At 36.5% G+C, this 20978-nt stretch overlaps 1 pseudogene; it reads right to left on the reverse strand.

The window, feature by feature from the left end:
- Positions 1-12014: 12014 nt before the first annotated feature.
- Positions 12015-20179, reverse strand: LOC126728822 (G-type lectin S-receptor-like serine/threonine-protein kinase At1g11330; annotated as a pseudogene).
- Between the last annotated feature and the right edge of the window lie 799 nt (positions 20180-20978).

Raw genomic sequence — 20978 nt, forward strand, 5'->3', positions numbered from 1 at the left:
TGCTGTTGGCGGGGCTGCACCACAACCTCCACCATTAAATAATCATGTTCCTGACTAGAGTATGAAACCAACCTCTTTTTATTAGGTAACTCACTATGGTGCCCCTCAGATGTTAGCCTTTTAGCATTTTTTTTAACTACCCCAGGAATGACATTCTCAACATTCTCAACTAGCTGTGCACTATCTTTTTTCCTTATTCTTTTGACTTTTTCCACCCTAGCACTACTTTTCCTAGAGCCAATAACATTAGAGATATCACATAAAGCTGATTGGGTGATAGGTACACTCACCAAGTTGCCCTCCTCTTCACGTGCATGTGTGGTCACCATCTCCTCCAATACTTTTGCTTCTACACTTTCCATTGCCCCTTGTATAAACTCAGCCCTCCCTGCTGTACTAACTTCCTTATTTCCCTCATACTTTCCTTTTATAGAAGCTCCTTCAGTCATTCCACTCCCCTTGTCAAATCGCACCAGCTCCTTGTCAATTTCGCCTAACCTGTCCTCAAGCTTTTCCCTGAATCGCGGCTTTCCATCACAGCAACATCAGAGTTCAAGTCTTCCCCTCCTGACACAATGGGTTTCGCATTTAATGCTCCCTGGAAAGTACCTCCTTCCTCTGTTTGCACCAGCACCGCCACAGGAGGTTGATTGTCGGCCTGAACAACCATCGGCACCACCACACTCTCATCGCTTACAACCTGTTTTTTCTGGGCTTTCTTGGCGGCATAGAAGCCTAGCACTTTTAGGACTGAACTTCTTCCCTTCCCAAAAGATGTTGCACGAATCCATGCACCATAGGCTTGATTCTCCTTTATAAGCTTCCCTTCACTTTCTATCCACAAGTCAGTCTCTATCCACATGATTTAGACACCCACACCAGTAGCATATGTTGGGAAGTCTTTCATATTTGAAAGACACCCAACTTTGCTCGCCTTGTGACAGAGATATCCTTCTTCCCCTGCACAGGGGTTTGCTTATAACTATAGTGACCTTCATTCTTAAAAAACTCCCTCCATCTGTCTCTCCCTCCTCATTGTTCTTACACACCTCCCCTACAACTTCACAGAGCTTCTCCGCCACTGTTTTGTTCATGAATCTAATCGGGACGTCATGTATTTGGACTCATATCAGAATCTTGTTGAACTCTAAGGCCCGGAGTGGAACTTCCTTATCATACTACTGAAGCACAACGAGATGCTTATCAAAGCTCCAGGGGGCGTTGCTCATTATCCTCTACACCTCTTCCTTTTTTTCAAACGTGAATAGCATAACATGGTCACTAATTTTTCGAACCTCAAACCCCTTTACCGATTGCCACAACGGACTGAAAGTTTTGGTCACTGCCTCCACGTTTAGTGCCCTTTTAGTAAGAAATTTTGCTGCCATTGTGAAGTTTTTGGTTGAGAGCTCATCGTCCAACCCCAGTTCTTCTCCTTCCCTGGCATTCAATGACAGATTTTGCCAATGTTTTGTAAGGTTTTCCATGTTCTAAGACCCTCAAAAATGCTCTCGTATCTCTCCAGCCCCAAGGAACTAAGGGATAAAAGTAAAAACTTGCAACAGATTGCCAACGTCAAACCACCTCCAAGCAAAATAAATTTTACTTGAGATACAGTGACTCCTCCCAACAGGAACAAACGGTTCTACAGTCAAAAGGGAGTTTTCTTGGAACCCCAGAGAAACTTCCTTGGAGACACAGAAAAAAGATAAAAATGGAATATTTTACCTAAACAGTCTAAACTACACACTTTGCCTTAATTTATTGCTTTTCTGGGTCGCCCACTAGTGCAATTTTTTTCTTTCAGTTCAGGTATTTTATTGCCTTTGGCCTTGTCAAGCAAGGTATAAGTCGAAGTATTTTATATTTGTAAGGTTGAATTTATTCAACCATCTAATTGGCTTTATTCCGTGCCAAATTTGCTTGTAATTCAGCATTTAGTAACCCTGTATTTAGGTGGGTTTGTTGTAAGGGTAGTGAGTGAGATAGAGTGAAGATTGCTCAAGAGTGTGCAAGAAAACAGAGACTCGCGGCTGGGACTCGCGGGTGACTCGCGGCTGCAAGCCGCCAGAAGCAGCACACGTGCCAAGCATGCTGGAAGATGAACAGTCATGCTAGCTGGAGCACTACAAGACAAAACAGGACAACTGGCCATACGGTTAACTCGCGACTGGATCTCGCGACTTAGTCAAGCCGCGAGCCACCCCTGTTTTGTAAAACCTGACGTTTCACATTCCTCTCCCACTTCAGTATAAATACCCCTTTTACCCACGATTGAAAGAGAGCTTCCAGAGGAAATTTTGAGAGAGAAACCCTAAAGAAAAACCAGATTGTTTCACCCACAATCTATACCTTAGAGTCTCTTCAAATTCCTCATCTCTCTTCCTCTCCATTGTCAAAACCTTGAGAGGCATTATACCAAACCTGGTTCTCACCATCATCATCACTGTGAGACAGTTGTTTGGATTTCTGGGAAGCAGTTGGGAAGGAACCAATCTTCATTGGTTGATGCTACGGTCTAGTAGCGGAATCCGGGAAGCTAGAAAAGAAAAAGGTTCGGCGCAACCTCGTTGGAGCAAGAAGCTTGGAGGGCTTAGGTGCACTGGGTAGATTAGGCTTGGAGGGTCTATTGCTGTCCTTGTATCCCAACTGTATTTTCTAGTGGATTGTTTACCGCTTGGAGGGCGGCGGAGAGGTTTTACGCCGAGGGCTTCGGTTTCCTCTTCGATAACACATCGCGTGTTGTCTTTGTGTTTGCATCTTCCTTCCTTTCTATCTTTGCCTTTTTATTATCTGCTGTGGTTTTATCTTTGTTATGGCTTAGATAGTCTTTAACCAATTTCGTATTATAGCATATGTTAAGTTTCCGCACACTAGTTGTTTGACATATTGCTTGAATTGGTTAAGTTGTAATTTGGGGGTCTAAACGTTCAAAGGTGTTTTGTACACGTTTTTGAACTTTCATTTGGTATCAGAGCGGGTACACTGCTATTGGTTTCATTACCATTGTGTGATCCTTGACTCCCTTTTGAGATGGATATGTCTCAATCCCTAAATGCATCTCCATATTTTGATGGTAGTAATTATGCTTTTTGGAAGGTTCGCATGAGAGCTTTTCTGTGTTCTATTGATGAATCCGTTTGGGATGCTGTTGAGATTGGTTGGACCAAACCTGAGGCAGCCAAATCCACATGGGATAAGGCAGCACTTGCTGCATCTAATGCTAACAGTAAAGCACTCATTGTTATTTTCTGTGGTGTGTCTCTAGATGAATTTCACAGGATTTCTCATATTACCGTTGCCAAAGAAGCATGGGAGATTTTGGAAACCACCTATGAAGGCACGAAGAAAGTGAAAGACACCAAGTTGCAAATGCTGACCACTCGGTTTGAGGAGCTCAAAATGAGTGAGGATGAGTCTTTTGACTCTTTCTATGAGAAGCTAAATGAGGTGGTGGTCAGTAAGTTCAACTTGGGGGAGAAAACGGAGGACTCAAAGATTGTAAGGAAGATCCTTCGATCATTGCCAGAAAGTTTTCGTGCTAAAGTGACAGCAATTGAAGAGAGCAAGGACCTTGATGACATCAAAGTACAGGAGCTGGTTGGTTCTCTGCAGACTTATGAGATGTCGTTGTCCAATCAACGGAAGAGTAAATCTCTTGCTCTAAAGACCATTAATGAGAAGGTGGAAGATCAAGACTCATCGGGAGAAGATGTGGTTGACAAAGATGTTGCATACCTTGTCAAAAATTTCAGAAAGTTCTTGAAATTCAAAAATAATGGCAAATTTGATGATAAAAGAAAATTCCAAAGTTTTGGAAGGGAGAAGAGGGAATTCAAAAAGAAAGATGGAAAAGAATCCCAACCCACACAAGGTGTCACTTGTTTCGAATGTAACGGGCATGGACACTTTAAGAAGGAATGTCCGAATTATCTGAAATCGAAAGGTAAAGTGTATGCCACGATCTTGAGTGACTCGGATTCGTCTGACTCAGAATCTGAAGAGAGTTGTGATGGAGAGGGGAACTATTCGGCTTTTATGACTATTGCTCATGTTGAGTCTTCAGATGAGTTGAATCTGCTTGTACAAGACCTTGGAGAACATAGTGATGATGAATCACTAGGAATTGTTGAAGAATCAGATGCTGAAGAAGATGAAAGCACAGCAAATCTTCAAGAGAATTATAACTCACTCTTGGAGAAGTCGGGTGAGTACATAAGGGTGGCCAAGGCTGCTGTGAGAAAAATGAAGAAGGCTGAGGAGGACTACAAAAGTCTCCTAATTCGATATAGGGAGGCCAAATGTGAGATAGAAACACTGAATGGTGAGTTGTCCGAAGCTTACACAAAAGTGAGATTTCTTGAGAATGAGGTTGTGCAAGCGAATGCTAAAATAGAGAGGGTCACCACCAAGAAGTTAGATGATGTTATATCATCTCAAAGAGCTTTTCAGACAAATCCGGATTGGGATATACCGGAGGAAGTAGTTCATCTGGAAATGTCACTAAAAAAGTGAAGTTTGTAAAGACCAAAGATCCAGTTGTAGCTGACCTTACTGGTGAGAAGCTCGAGGTGGAGGAGAAGAAGAATGTGGTGAACCAACGGATGCTGAATCCCCATAATCAGTCTGTGGGCAGGTCTGAATCTCGTGCCAAGTCACGTCCACGACCACAAAGAAGTCCTAGAGGAACTTATGTGTGCCATTATTGCGGACTTCAAGGGCATACTCGACCAAATTGCCAAAAGCTGAGAGCAAAGAACAGTGCAACTCCACAAAGGTCAGGAGAACCCAGAAATGATAGGAGAATTTGGGCAGGTGATCAATCTAGAGATCAAAATGGAGATCCCGGAATGATGAACGTGATGAAGATGATTGGTGCATTCACCAACTGCTTGGAAAGCTTCTCATGAAGGTTTGAAAGCCCTAACTCTCGTACCCAATCCTATAAGGAAATCACCCCAAACGCAAGTGACGTGTGGGTGAAAAAGGGTACTCATGCATAAGCATTACAACATGTCCATGCATTAATACTTCCTATGCTTTGTGACAATGTTTGTTTGGTTTGCTTGCTGTTTTTGATGTTGGTTGTTTGCTTGTCTTCTTGTGAATATTTTTAATTTTGTTTTATCAATCTTTTTGTTTCTTGTGTCAAAAATCCAAAAATCACATAAAAAATTAGAAAATCAAAAAGCTTGATTGACTTTGTTGAGTTTTGTCTCAAAACTTGTTTTGTCTTGTACCTTTGTGCTAATGGCTTTGTGCATTTTCGAGCATTGCTTGTTTTCATGCACTTATATCACTGTGGGAAAAAATCTTGAAATCTATGTGATTGTTGTAAATAGATCTTCAAACTTGTCATGAATGATTAGTGAATGGTTATGTTGATCTTGAGACATGCATAGACTTGTGTCTATATATCTTCCCACTCTTTATTTTTGTTTTGCTAAAAAGAGCTTACCAAATGTAAATCTCCAAATGAAAAGAGATATTGAGCTACAAAAGCCTGTCGCACATTCTAGTATTCGACTAGGAAAAAGGGTAAGCGACCTTATATTAAAGTGAATGTTTATTCAAAAAGCCAAAGGCTTGTTCATTAAAGTGAAATGTCAAATATCACTCTCACAATGAGAGGTGATTGCCTCAAAAGATCAAAAAGATCAAATGTTATGATTAAAAGTGGAGTAAAATGTAAAGCTCCAAGTCATGTTATCAAGTTTTGTGGGAAGTCATATATACATATTTCTATAATTGAGATAGGTCACATGATCTAGTGCTAATTGTGTATGTCTTGGTTGAATCGATCATTGAAGCTTCACATTAGACGAAGGACTATCTCATTGTTGATATCCACACACAACACACAAGTTTATGTTCAATAAATGCCATATTCATTTGTGTGATTGTACTTGATGAAATGTGTTTTCACATGCTCAATCTTTGTTAATTCAAGCACAAAAAGATTTTTGAGTGTTTTAGGTGTTTTTGGAAAGTATTTTGTTTGAAAAATCTAAAAATTTCAAAAATCCTGTTTTGCCCTGTTTTGGCGGCTCAGTCGCGGGTATGTCAAGTCGCGAGCCTCAGTCGCATCTTCGCTGGTCATTTTTGGCGACTTGTTTGCGAGTGGAAGGTCCAGTCGCGAGGTTCACTCAAAGATTTTCGCGGCTCAGCTCGCGACTCACTCGCGGGTAGACCTTCCAGTCGCGAAAAACACTTAGAAAAATTTTTCAAATTTTTGTTCTTGAGTGCTTTGGCGGCTTGAGCTGGCGACTATGTGGTGACTTAATCAAGTCGCGAAAAATGCGTGTTTTGCAGAAATAAGAGCAGTTTTTAAATCTTTTTCAGTTTTCCCTCGAATATTTGTGACTGTTCATCTTCTCTCTAAACTATCTCCCTCCCAAACACTCCATGCTCCCATTTCCAATCTCCATTGTTGCATTCTTGTAGCTCAAAATCTTCAAGTCACAGGTATGGGTTTTCAGTTTTGCACTCTTTTCTACTTGATTTTGTGCTTTTCCCTTTGATTTTTCGCATATGTTTGTGATTTAGAAATGGGTTTGTGTTTCGGATTTTGCTCCTTGTTCATGCTTAGCTTGCGAATGTTGCTGCTAGAATTTGATTTGATCTTAGTTGTTTCCTTATTGCTCTTCATCCTGTGCTTAGCTAAGTGATTCTTTTATTTTATCTGAACTTTGAGCTGTTGAGTTGTTTCAAATTGTTCCTTTTGAGGCTGTGAGTTTTACTGTGCTAAATATGCATGCTCTATTGTGTAAATCTTTTGGGAGCATATGTGAGCTTCACAATGCTGTTTATGAGCCATATCATTTTTCATTATCTGTCTCATTGACATATATCTGCCTTTAGGATAGTTTCTATATCTGTTGCTTTTATATGTGTTTCCTATCTTAGGCTTGTTTATCCATGTGTTTGATCTAAGTAGCTTGTGTTTAAATGTTCCAAGTTCATTTGTATGGATGAAATCTCTTTGTTAATTACATGGTACTGACTAGTTCTACACATATATTGCTCTATACTGTTGTGGCCTCTTCTGATTGTTCACAGATGGCTCCCTCACCTCCTAAGAAGAAAACTCCTGCAAAGAAGGCTGACAAAAGATTGAAAATGGATTCTAAACTATTTAGGTCAGTTCATCATTTTGAGAGATACAGGGATAACTTCATGAAAGCAGGAATTATTCAAGAAAGATTTGTAGATTTGGAGGATTTGAGACAAACCTTTATCCCCAGCTGTTTTGAAGGAAGAGGATGGGAAAAGCTTCTGAGTGATTTCCCTGTAGTGTGTGAACCCCTAATTAAGGAATTTTACTCAAATGCTGTGATAAAGGAGAATAAGTTAAGTTGCTTGGTTAGAGGTAAAGAATTCATTTTGGATGCACATGTCATAGATGATGCATTAGGGCTTGAAGGATTAGAAGATGAGGAATTTATCAACTACAAGGATAGGAGTGTCTCTATTGAAACAGTTCAACAAAGGATAGGTGGGCAGAGAGAAGGAAAATGTTTGAATACCACTGCCTTTCCAGTGGACATGAGGTGTCTAACAATCATCATGATGTTTAACCTCTATCCCATTAAGAAGTTGACTACAATCAATTGTGCTAGAGCAATCTTTCTGATGGATCTCAAAGAAAAGAATTTCATAGACATAAGTTCCCACATATATGACACCATTGTGGATGAGACAAGAACAACCTCTAGGCCAAAATTGATCTTTCCCAGTTTGCTGATGAGGATCTTTAGAAGGAAGGGGGTTCCAATCCCTCAAGACATCAGTCCCATGTCCACACCTTCTGCAATTAACAAGCTTACCTGCAAAAGGATAAGTGTTAGGCTTCCAGGAGAAGAAGATGAAGGTGATGAAGGAGAAGGTGTCCCAATGGAGACTAAAGCAGAGGTAGCAGGGCATGCATCAACCTCAACACCCAAGAGGAGTGGCAAAAGACCCAGAGCATCAACTTCTTTAGATACACCTCCAGATGCTTTCCAAATCATTTTGGAAAGACTTGATGGGATCAGAGAAGTCCAGACTGAGCACTCTGAGAGGACGAGAGCCATGCAGGATCAGATTGATGTTTTGTCTGCAAAACTTGATAGCTTCACCACTCAGCCTGAACACTGACCCTTTGGCCATTCCTATCAAAAAGGGGGAGAAGTTTCTGTCTGTTGATAATGTCATTGATGATTGAGAAGCAGAAAAGCAGCTCTTAAGGGGGAGTATTGTGTTGAGGGGGAGTTGTCAAAATCAGAGACTTTGTTTATATATGTTTATGTTTTGGGTACTTTTAGTGTTTTTATGGTTTTGATACACTGTGTTTTGGTGTATAGTTGTTTCTAACTCATTACTTATACTCTTGGTTTAAACTTTAATATATTTTGATGATGTTATTCAGGATGTTTTTGTGTTTGTACCCATGTGCTTTTGTAAGCTTTTAGGGTTAATGTTTTATGCATAGTTTGTAGGCTTTATGGTATGTATCTTGCTTAATGCAGCCTTTATGCTATGTTGAAATCAGTACTTTAATCTAAATGTTCTGCATTTTGGTTTATGTACTGTCACTCTTGTGCCCTTGTAGGATTGTTCCTAGATGCATATGCCTTGTGTGTTATGCATTGGTTGAGTGTTGAGCATACAAGTGTCTTGCCTTGTGCTTGTTAACTTGTATGTCCTTGTGTTCATTCCAAGTGTGAATGAGCACTGTGATCACTACCTTGTGGTGTTCACTTGGTTGATCAAGCCATTGTTTGTTTCTTAACTCCATCTTTGCTTGATCACATATTGCCTGTTTCATATGCATTTATAATTTTCTGCTTACAATGATCATGGTGTATTGTTGTGTTTCAGGAGTATTATGTTCATATGATTCAAGTGCTTCACAGCTTCTAGAGTTAGGTGTGAGTGAGTTTTGTTCAACTGTTCCCAACTCACATGTTAAGTCTAGAGTCTGTTTTAGGGTTTTGTCACGGAATAGCCAAAGGGGGAGATTGTAAGGTTGAAATTATTCAACCATCTAATTGGCTTTATTCCGTGCCAAATTTGCTTGTAATTCAGCATTTAGTAACCCTGTATTTAGGTGGGTTTGTTGTAAGGGTAGTGAGTGAGATAGAGTGAAGATTGCTCAAGAGTGTGCAAGAAAACAGAGACTCGAGGCTGGGACTTGCGGGTGACTCGCGGTTGCAAGCCGCCAGAAGCAGCACACGTGCCAAGCATGCTGGAAGATGAACAGTCATGCTAGCTGGAGTACTACAGGACAACTGGCCATACGGTTAACTCGCGACTGGATCTCGTGACTTAGTCAAGCCGCGAGGTCAAGCCGCGAGCCACCCCTGTTTTGTAAAACCTGACGTTTCACATTCCTCTCCCACTCCAATATAAATACCCCTTTTACCCACGATTGAAAGAGAGCTTCCAGAGGAAATTTTGAGAGAGAAACCCTAAAGAAAAACCAGATTGTTTCACCCACAATCTATACCTTAGAGTCTCTTCAAATTCCTCATCTCTCTTCCTCTCCATTGTCAAAACCTTGAGAGGCATTATACCAAACCTGGTTCTCACCATCATCATCACTGTGAGACAGTTGTTTGGATTTCTGGGAAGCAGTTAGGAAGGAACCAATCTTCATTGGTTGATGCTACGGTCTAGTAGCGGAATCCGGGAAGCTAGAAAAGAAAAAGGTTCGGCGCAACCTCGTTGGAGCAAGAAGCTTGGAGGGCTTAGGTGCACTGGGTAGATTAGGCTTGGAGGGTCTATTGCTGTCCTTGTATCCCAACTGTATTTTCTAGTGGATTGTTTACCACTTGGAGGGCGGCGGAGAGGTTTTACGCCGAGGGCTTCGGTTTCCTCTTCGATAACACATCGCGTGTTGTCTTTGTGTTTGCATCTTCCTTCCTCTCTATCTTTGCCTTTTTATTATCTGCTGTGGTTTTATCTTTGTTATGGCTTAGATAGTCTTTAACCAATTTCGTATTATAGCATATGTTAAGTTTCCGCACACTAGTTGTTTGACATATTGCTTGAATTGGTTAAGTTGTAATTTGGGGGTCTAAACGTTCAAAGGTGTTTTGTACACGTTTTTGAACTTTCAATATTGGTCAATCGAAAAATGATTTCTTGTTTCAATCTATTGGTACTATCGATATAAAAAAAACTATTTAGTGCCAAACTGAAACCGACTATTCTGTCTTAAATAATTAACAGGAACACAGAAGCAACAATTCCCATGGCTTTGGTTGGCTGATGAGAGAGTCAAGGAGTCTTGCAGGACGTATTGGATTTCTTTTTTAACATTGAAAAACATTACTCCTACTCTTCTTCCTTCACGCATGTGATATGTTCTACACAGTACATACATCTTAAAATTTATACATGTGAATTTCACTTTATACTTTACAATTTGATCCAAAAGGAAAGTTCAATAATAAACAGGACAATTAGATGACTTGATAAGAAATTTGGGAATTTGGGTTGCTTAATTCTATGATTTTGTCTATTAAATTTTTTTTTTAATCATTTGAATGATGATTTCTCTTGGTGCTGTGTTTTGTGTTTCTTAACTAATCTCCTAAGAAATCCCATAAACTCTCAGATTCATTCACCAAAAATCTGCTTTCAAGATCAAACAACACAAAAGCACGTTGAGATTGACCAAAATATAATCAATCAACTGTCTTTGGATGAATTCAAATTTTTTCTCATTATTGAGATCTTTGAGCTCCTTTTTAAAATAATAATAATAATAAAATGATGTTGGTCATGGTTTCGCTTGAGTGCATACTACATATGCCCATCTAATGTTGATATTTTAAATTAATTGAAAATTTTTCAAGTGCATTCTCTCCAATCTAGCATTTAATTAATAAATAAATAATTTCCAAGTTTCATATTGTAACATCCCAAAATAAAGAACCTTTCAATAATAATAATAATAATAATAATAATAAAAACAGTCATTATCATAAATTTTAATCTTGTCAGGTATATAAAATCATAATGAATGACATAATATAAAATTACAAATAAATTAGTTTTTTTATTATTTTTATTTATGCTTTTTTGGTAAATAAGGACAATTTTTTTTCAGAAGTAAAAGAGGGACTAGGGCCACTAGGGGAACCAACTCTAAAGCCCATTAACATCAATAAGAACTCAATACACAATAGAGTTCCCAAGTTATACAAAGATAGGCCCAACATGCGCTCAAGTGAACCTGTCTGAGCACGAGATGGGCTTGATAATGGCATAGATTACAACTTTGGCATTACATTCAAAGATAACAGATTTGCATCCTTGATTAGCAACAATGGTCAATGGAACTCGGATTTTTTGAATAGGATTGGCTGTGTTGGTGTGATTTTTTTTTGTAAAGAGAATAACTGTTTCATTGCTTTGAAGCAAGGTGAAGGAGGATGAAGTCTGTTACTTGGTTGATTTTAGTTGTGGAGAGAAGTTGAGGATTGTCGGGACCCGTGAAACAGTCAATATATTAGTATTTGAGCCTGATCCAATGAGGTAGCAAAGACTGTTGTTTACCAATGGAACAGAGTTTGTGAATTCCTTTCCAGATGGGAGAAGCTGATTTCTTCAATTTTGAAGATTGGAATGGGATACCACTAAAGATATTTGGATTTGAGAATATGAACCCATGTCTTACTCTGCAATAGAAGCTACTGATGACTGATGAGCCCAACTTAGAGATCAAGGCTTTATTTAGATCATCAGTTCTTCTGAGCTGAATAGCTTCAGCTGATTTAGGTTTACAAAGTGAAGACCATGCTCATAGGTGCCTATCTTAATGGCTGAAACCCAGAAAAAATCACGGAGTATGTTTTCTATTTTGTGTAAGATATTCTACCGAGCTAATATGAAAGTTCATTTGCTATTGGTAGGTGCCATATTAATTAGCAATTTTGTGTCAAAGAGAGGTAAATCATCATAAGTGTTCCAAGAAGAGAATATGGCTTAATGGCTTACTTCTTCACAGATTGGACTAATATTGGAAATCAAAGAGGGAACAGAGGAATCTGTATTAACACCATATAAGATTCTTCGGAAAGTGTTCAAAATGAATATGTAAACACACCATGACTATGTCAATAACATATGCTAACTATCTACCTTGTACCTTTGTAAAAGAACATTGTTAACAGATAATTTTCTTTGGCTGCTTTGAGTGGACTCTCTGTCTAAGGCAATCTGCCTTTCAGTAAATGCCGGCTGCTTTGGACAAGGAAGATCAACAATCTCACTTTTAAGCATGGAAATAACAACAGATACAGTTGGTGCACACACAACAGGCCAACATGTATGGATCTCAAAATTTCTGTTTCAAAGCATGGTTCAGATATCATTGGGTCTATAAAGGCTACAATGTTGTCTGCATTCCACAATTTGCATGCCTGGAAACATAAAAAGAAGATTGAAATTCTTAGCATCAATAATAAAACTTATAAGAAACAAGCCTTGGAGGTTTCAAAAATAATGCTATGAGATAAGGATGACTTACATTTCCTAAAAGGCTCATGGACTGCTCATCATGATAAAAGCTAGTGTTTCTTCTTCCACTAATTATCTCTAGTAACATCACCCCAAACCTAAAGACATCCGACTTCTCTGAAAATCGTCCATCCATTGCATATTCAGGAGACATATAGCCACTCAATTTCAACAACAAAACACAATTAAATCTTGTCATCTCAAATATTAGTATTAGTACCTAATTGAATTGAGCAAACCGAAAGGTACTTACTAAGTTCCAACGACCCTATTAGTGTTGGCCTGGTCTTCGTTACTTCCAAAAATTTGAGCCATACCAAAATCTGATATTTTTGGATTTAGCTCTTTATCCAAAGATGTTACGTGCCTTTAGATCTCTATGAATAATCCTTAATCTAGAATCCCTATGAAGGTAGAGTAGACCTCAACCAATTCCTTCAATAACGTTGAAGCGTTTTCTCCAATCTAGCACATTTTTTTTTTTTTTGTGTGGATCTAATGGCAAAAAAAAAAAAAAAAAAAAAAAAGGAGAGAAGAAGAAGAAGAAAAAGAGAGAGAAAGAAAGTTAGGATTAAACTTACAAGGTGAATGAACATTAAGTTTGCATAAGAAGTTCATTTGGTGGAAGTCATCAGAAATCTGTTTGAAATGAAGTACACTACAAAGAATAATATTTCATTGTCTCATAATACACTATTTCCATCCGCAACTAAAAAATGTTATCAAACTTAACTAACCGAAGAGAAATGCATCCAAACTTTTGTTTGGCATGTATTCATAGATCAACATCCTCTCTTTTCCTTCAACACAATAGCCAAGGAGCCTAACAAGATTCCGATGTTGGAGCTTAGAAATTACTACGACCTCATTCATAAATTCTTGCAACCCTTGTTCAGAGGTTTTGGAAAGTCTTTTAACTGCAATTTCTTGGCCATCTGACAATTTTCCCTACCAAAAAAAAAAAAAAAAAAACATCAAATCATTAACTAGATATCCAAATTATCAGACAAGAAACCTCTGGATGAGCGACCATTACCCAGTATACGGGACCAAATCCACCCTGCCCAAGCTTGTTAGATTGCTAGAAATTATTTGTTGCACTCGCCAGCTTCTCAAAATTGAAAAGAGGTAGCTCCTAGACTTGAACTTGGGTCAGGTTGTCTCCAAGCACATTCTCAGTAGGAACTCTTTGATGTGCTTCCCTTCTATTGAACAACAAGATCCCCTCTTCTTTCTTTTTCCTTGCTAATTTTCACTACAGTTGTAAGTAATCTCTAATGTACAACAACTTTTCATAGTGTTAATTTTAGTCAGAATATTACCTTTTTGTTTAGCCATCCATCTCCACAAGAAGTAAGTGCATATTGAAATGGAAGTTGTTCCTATGATCACTGCGATTGTGACAATTTTTATCACATGTCCCTCTGTATCTGAATTTTTATTTTCGAGAATCTGTCCCCCTGTATCTGTAAATCAGGAAAAAAAAAAGTATTACACTAATTCAAACTGTTACATGGCTTGAAGCCTTGAAATAAGATCCGTGTACAGCACATGAATAAATTAATTAAGAACTCAACTTCCACCTGGATTCTGAGAGTGCGCACCAAGGCAATTGTGCACCAAGTTATTTGTTGGCCTACTCTATTAGTTCTGATATGCGACATAACCTAATATAAAAGGCGCAAACTCACGCACATTCAATATATATAGGGTTGGATTCAAGTTACACTTGATATATTTTTAAGTAATATTACACCACGTAATAACTCTTTGTTAGATTAATAATTTGAAAATCTCATTGTTCGATTACAAGTTCTCTATGTTCTTAACATTTATGTCGAATTTCATGTATGATATTGTTTACTGTTTGATAAATAAACTCATCTTTAATATATAGTTATTGATCTTTAATATCAAAGTTAGTGAACATGGAGAGTATATGAAGATAATGTAATTAAATGGTGAATTTGTCAAAATTCACACCCAATAAAAAAGTATTAAGTAGTGTAACATTGCTTAAAGTTACACTAGGTAATAGGGCTGTAAATGAATCAAGCCGATCATGAACAACTTGAACTTGGCTTGATAATATGCTTGTTCATATTTGTTTGTTTATAAATAAGCCAAGCTTGAGCCTTACTTTTAGGCTCATTTAATAAACAAGCCAAGTCCAAACAAAAAAAAATTGTTAACGATCAAGCTTGTGAGCTATTAGGCTTGATACAAAACAATTTAAGAATAGACTCATTTATAAGTTTATATGTGTTAGCTAAATATATTCATTACACTTGTCTTAATAATGACATGGCCAACATGGGACCACTACCCATTACCTTAATTTTTTCATTTCCTTTAAACTGACCAAGAACCACTTTAGACTATAGTTACATTTAAAAATTAATTAATTAAGTGGGCCACATATGATCATTCCCTATCAATCATGTAAAGTAAAGTTATGAATCATGTAAGTATTTTATCATTCATAATAGTTACAAACAAGTATTTTTCTAGTTCTTCTCCATCTAACATGAATGTAAAAATTGTCTTTTGAACAATTGTTGTAAAATTTTAATTTAAATAATGACTAACCGTAAGTAGGACAAGATGCATGATAAAATTAGTATACTATTTTCTTTTTCTTTTTCCATGATTTTAAAGATTTAACCCTTTGATAATGTAATTTTTTAAGATCTCAAGCTCAAAAGCTTGACCTAAGCTCGATTTTGAGCTTGATATTAAGCTTGAGCTTAGCTTAACTAATTACTAAAGTCAAGCCAAGCCAAGTTCAAGCTTTTGAGCTATCTCACGAGCTCAAGCTCAAATACTATTTTTAGGCTTGTCACGAGCTCAAGCTAAGCTTGAGCTTTTGACTTTTCCTAACAAGCAAAGCTTGAACATGCACTATTCAACAAAGTTTGGCTCGTTTACAACCCTACCAATTTTTTCTTTTAAAAAAGAGAGATCAACGAACATTATTTTGATGTTTTGCAAACTATATTTTTTTAGTGAAAATTTCCTCTTGATGTTGCACATGGACGCAAGCATAAGGCCAAATCACTTCAATTAATTGTAGCATTACATGGGTTAAATCTTGCACACCTTTGGTTAAATTGATACAAACTTATAAATAGAACTCACCCTTGAAAACTGACTTGTAAGGGATAGGTGTCTAATAGTTTATATATACTTGGTTAAGCTGACAATTAAGATGTAGGACACTAGAATCATAACATACCACCACACTTCACAGCTGACATCCACAACAGCTTACTCTATATACTAATGGCCAAATGGTAGCCCTTTCTCTTTTCTAATGGCTCCACTCACCTATTAGTTATTCAATGACTTAGTAAGACATTTTAATCTACCCTTTAGATAGCCCCCTTTGAAATTCTACCGCAAAGCCGTAACTCATTTGATCCCATACTTAATGAGTTACGTTCAATTACTTGACGTGATGGTTGGCTCTGATACCAAATAACATAAGCACATGGATAGAACTCACACTTGAAAACTAGCTTGGAATGGGAGGGTGCCCAATAACTTATATACACATGGTAAAACTTACACTTAATCCATATGAAACACTATCATAACACAAATCTTGCACACCTTGATCATGGATCAGCCCTGCCCAAAACCAAACAACAACACAGGTCAACCCATCCTAAAACCAAACAACAACACAAATAACAGATCTCTCTCTCTCTCTCTCTCTCTCTCTCTCTCTCTCTCTCTCTCTCTCTCTGAGAAAAGAGCAAATGTTTGTAAGTTGTGAGTGTCAATCTCTTTATTATAAACTAGTTGCAAACTCACGCGATGTGTGAGAATATATGATTATTTTGAGATGTGATATAATATATAATTGTTCTCTAAATTTTATTGTAGATAATTTGTTCTCTCTAAAAATTAAACAATTTATAAAAGTAGTTTCTATCTCTCTATTTTTACAAATATGTAATTTTATCAATTTTGGAATTTTTGAGTGATATTATTCTTTTTTAAGTGGTTCATATTTTTCTAACTATTATTATGTTGCATTAGATTTCCTAATTTCTTTTGGCAGAAATAAAATTTTTAAGTTTTAAATTTATCATTATTTTAAGGAGATTATCATAATAATTAAAACTTATCATATAATTACAATTGATATTACTCAAATAATAGATAGGCACATTCAAATACGTGGCCATGTAGATTACATTTGATATAAACTCAAATTCTTACTTCCAAACTAATGATAGATTAACTAGAAAAAAAGATCAAACCAAAGTTATAAATGGGAGAGAGAGGACTTGTGATGGAGAACTCAAAAAACAGAACACCAAAATATATCAACCAAAAGTAAAGATATTATAAAACATAAAAATCCATCAACCTAAAGTAGAGTTATAAGAAAAAAAAATTAAAAATCTAGAGAGAGAGAGAGAGAGAGAGAGAGATAGCATAATCACTTTTTTTAGGAGAGAATATGAGAGGGAATAACAAATTAATAGAATAAAATATAATGAGAAGAATATTCAAAATAAAAGGTATAGTTGTAAACATAAAATTATCCAAGTCATGCTATGAAATAAAATATCATTATATCAAATACTATATTTACAATAAAATAGGATCACATCTAACATTCAAAGAAAAAAAAGATAATAGTGGTATTTATTTTTAGTTTATGCTCACCTGAAAAAAATTATATTCCACCACTGTATTCATATATGTATACTAATGTAGCATTCAACACTAGGTTAAAGGGTCCATTTCCACTCCCGCTTTAAAAACCATATGTCATTTTCATAAAATTTAAGAGATAGAGATAGCAAAGACAACAATTTATTTATTTTTAGTTTATACTCACTTGAAATGGACTAAATAGACCGATCGAATTGAATCAAGTGGATCGAATTGAATGGACCAAAGTGGACCTAACTAGATTAAATAGACTGAAGTGGATCAAATTGGACTGAAGTGGGTGCTCATTATCTCTATCTCTTGAAGTTGATAAAAATGACATATGGTTCTCTAATTAGGAGTGAAAATGAACCTTTCGACTTGGCATTGAATATAACATTAGCATACATATATTAATACAATGGTAGCATATGATTTTTTTTTTTCGGGTGAGTATAAATTAAAAGTAAATAAATGCTACCTCTTTTTTTTTTTTTTTTTTGAGAAACAACCCCCATGGGTTAAATTTATTAATGCATCCTCAAAAGGTCAAATTGATAAACATCAAAAATATCTGGAGGAACAGCCTCCATCCAGACAAGAAAAGGATCTCTAATAGCCCGTCTAGCAAGTTTGTGGGCAACACAATTCCCTTCCCTATGAATATGCTTGACTGAAATGATAAATGCTACCTCTTATATTACAAGCTGTTTATATTACATATATTTTATATTATAAGTTACATTTGGGCTCAAGAATATATAAAGTCATGGTAGTGAAAAGTGATGGTCTTATCATGATTGGTAAGTTACAATTATTTTTGAGAATGTGTTAATGCATAATGCATTTTTGCTTATATATTTTAAAAATGATGGAAAGAAAATAATGTCACGGTAATGATATAGCTTAACAGAAGCGTAATAATAATAAATATTACGCTTTAACTTTTAAATATTATATAAATTTATATATTGTGTGTCTGAAACTGATTGAGTGTATTATTATTACTATTATCGTTGTTGTTGTTAAAATGTTATTTGCGTGTATGTGTGCATGTGTAGTATAAATATAACATAACTTTATATAATTTAATAATAAATATTTGTTATAAAATTAGTGATTCAAGAATAAAAATAGAAATGTTAGTTATTGCTCAAACATTCGATTTGTTGAGTAGACACTTGGTATATTATTTATGTATAGATAAGTGTATCCATGTGGGTCAATAATTAACAAAATTTATTATTTAGTTTAAAATATTTTTATAAAAACAATAGCACTGCATAAAAATAAAAAAGGCTATACAAACTTAACAAAATAAAATGGTCACACCTACTCACATTGACAATAAATAATGTAATGAACTATTATAGAAAGATTTCAAATTTTAAAAACTTGTAAAAAGAAATTATAAAATTTCATATATTTGAGTGTTTTTTTTGGATAACTCAATATTTTTTTTTTCTCAAAAAAAAAATGTTTAATTTAAACTTCTTAATAACCCTTCACCAAAACTTTTTGGAGTCGCCGAACTCACTATTATTGGCTGCACACAACGAATAGGAATTTCTATCATTCAAGTCCGAGAAAAACAAAAAAAATGACCACCACCAACCACGGGGCCAGCAGTGAATGATTTGAAAAAAAAAAAAAAAAAAAAAAAAACACTAAAAAACTCACCAAGTTCTAAAAAGGCAACGCGCATGTAAAGATCTACCCCACCGCTGGAGAATTTTTGTGCGTCAATTAGGCTTCTAGTCCATGACAAACAAGCAGTGCCAGTATCGTACGCATACGCTATACAAGAACAGTTCTCCAAACACTTCAGCCTGCATTCGTCCTCAAGAGTAGAAGAGTAATCTGCAAAGTCTGGAACCTTCATCATTTTCAGTTTCAAAAACCCATCCATTTTGCTGCCTTCACCGCCAGTAGTATTCACTCTCTCACGCTTCAATGGTGTCCTTCTCACACATCCACTGCTCCAATTTCCTCTATTCCATTCTTCTGTATTCCTTGGCTCAAACCCCCCTAAACAGCTGCAAATTGGCAAACTTTGTGAATTACAGCTTCCAAATGCCCCACACTTACCATAAAAATCGCACTCACTCTGCAAAGCTTTCACCACCACCACCCAATCCTTCTTATCATCCCAAGATCTTTGCTCCATATTTCCATTCGAATTCTGGACTAAATGTATCAAAGATTCGGTCGCATAAGAGAAACTTAAAGAACATGTTCCTTCTTCGTCAGTTTCGATACTATATCCGTCGCCAAATGCAGAATACATATTTGGTACTCCAATAAAGATCCGACCATTCCATTGACCACTGCGCCAATATGGGCTACGCTCTTTCCAAATGAAAGATTGAGGAAGACCAATACTAAGAGGATCAAAACCGGAAGAGAAGCTTCCAATGGATGGATCAAAAGGGCTTTTCCATGATGTCAACTGAACTTTCTTACCTGTTCTTGCATTAGCGCTTATTTTCATCTTGGGCAACATTGTATTAGTAGGAAATTGAAAACCTTCCCATATGGTTGTCCTTGCTGTGTTGTCTCGCAAGACCAGGTTCCCCGAATCTAAAAGCTGCGCACTTGGATTGACAACAGAGTTGGTAACATTCGATGGCCAAAGAATCTCCTTTTGTCCATTTAATACTACAAGGTTGCCGTCCTCAGATATAGTAAGAAACCCTGAATTATCCTTGAGGGGTTTCTCTCTGTTCGCTACCCATACGACTGTGAATACAGAAATTCTATTATACCATATTCCAAGATATCGATTTGTTGAATTCACTGGGCTGAAGAATCCCAGTTTGAAAGCACTCCCATTGGAGATTATGTAATCAGAGTCTGTGTCTTTGATGGATTGAGAAGATCTAATGGTGTTTACGGCAACGCCAAAGTTTAAACAAAGGCAACAAAGGACAAACAAGAAGTTACTCTTGCTAAGAAATCCCACAACTTGTTTGAACCTACTTGGTGTGAGAATGCAGGAAAGGGTTCAGGGAGGCTTTGTTTATTTAACAATTTACGGTGGATCATTTTTATTTCTTCTTTGCTTCATAAAGCAGTATTTCTGAAAAGTCCGGTTTTCTAGTAAAAATGCTACTCCAGAATTTCGCAAGTCTAACATCTCAAAAAAAATAAAATAAAATAATAATAATAAAATGCGCCGTCTTTGTTCTTTAGTGTATACTAGTGTTTAACCCGCGCAATGCACGGGATCGTTTAACATATTAATGAACTTTATATTAATGAACTTTATTTAATAACGTAGTATATTTAAGCATATAGTGTCCAATACCTAAAACTATATACATTGGAGTACTTCTTCATGGGATATAACTTATACTGGCCATTTCAATTAAGTGTCAGCCCAAGGAATCCCTTGAGTCCATCTTGCATTGCCCCGGAACTTCTAAAGTAAAAGAACGTATATATTATCATTCAAATAATTATTCATTAGTGACAAACAAATTGTGATAATAAGAACAATAATGGATAGTAACTTTGCTTTTTTCAAGTTTTAAAATATCTCTTTTTCTTGGCACATTATTTAATTGTACACCATAGTTGCTTATGCAAGAGACTTGTTAGGTAAGCAGGATTGTCATACTTTTATTGAGTTTGAGAATTTCTAGTTGGTTCATATGTGGAGGGGGAAGTGGGCTTACATTGTATGTCTCCATTTTTTCTATACTTTGTTTAATAAGCATTATATTCGACACTTCAAAACTAAGTGTGTCTAATATAAATTGCAGCTTCATGGTAAAGCAATAAACCAAACATAAGGATGATCA

This window comes from Quercus robur, chromosome 5 (genome assembly GCF_932294415.1).
Source record: "Quercus robur chromosome 5, dhQueRobu3.1, whole genome shotgun sequence".
Taxonomy (NCBI): Eukaryota; Viridiplantae; Streptophyta; class Magnoliopsida; order Fagales; family Fagaceae; genus Quercus; species Quercus robur.